This window comes from Sorex fumeus, unplaced genomic scaffold (genome assembly GCF_029834395.1).
Source record: "Sorex fumeus unplaced genomic scaffold, SorFum_2.1 ptg000033l, whole genome shotgun sequence".
Classification (NCBI taxonomy): Eukaryota; Metazoa; Chordata; class Mammalia; order Eulipotyphla; family Soricidae; genus Sorex; species Sorex fumeus.
In genome coordinates, this window is record NW_026606090.1 from 17,616,183 (window position 1) to 17,617,151 (window position 969).

The following is a 969-nucleotide window of genomic DNA, read 5'->3' on the forward strand; positions in this document are numbered from 1 at the left end:
AGGTTCCCTGCAAACTCTCATCAGTTCTAGATTTCCTCAGCCATTCTCTGGAGAGGCAGAGGTGGGTATAGACAAAGCAGCAGATTCCCTCCTTTCTCCTCCCCACTTCACAGAAGTCATACTAAGTCATTTGGGACTCCCACTGGCATCATACCCACTTGCTGTGAGTCATAGGTTAAAAAAGAAGCATTGTTCAAATCTGTAGAGGTAAAACACACAATTCAGTAACAATATTAACATTTGTTGAGTGCGCTTAGTTACTGTGGCAGGAATCCAGGAGTGTGGAATGTAAGCACTCTGGGGTGAGGGTTACAGAGGGTCTCTCAGGAGCGAGACACCTACAGCTCTGGACAAAGGTCTCACCATTGTTCTACTTCCTGTCTACGCTAGGGTTCTACTTCCTGTTTCTGTAACTGGCTTGCTGAAAGTATTTATACATTTTTTTGTTGTTGTTCTGAAGACTTAGATTGCGGATAAGAATCCTCTAAGACCATGACCACACATTTAATAAAATCTCTTCCTAAAGTCTCAGCCCAGGAACCTGTTTCTTGCTGGAGTGTCCTGCAACATTACCTGTAGAAAACCTCAAATTTCTGTAACTTTTCATTTTCCATGACAACTTTGTACTCTATAGTACTTGTTATCATACTTGTTAAAGACTTCTGTGTAGATCTCTCTGAACACAAGACAATAGAATACTATAAATTACAAAAGGTTTTAGATTGCTCACAATTAACCAGAGTATTCTAATCTCCTTTAAAGGGTTTTGAACACTCACAAAGATTACCAAGCAAGGCTTTCACACTTGTAGATAAAACTTGGCTCTCTTAAAATCAGACTAGGGGCCAGAGTGATAATACGGCAGATAGAGCAGGTAGGGCGCGTGCCTTGCATGAAGCAGGCCTGGGTTTGGTCCATCAATACAAGATATGTTCCCCCAAGCCTTCCACGAGTGATCCGAGTGACCTG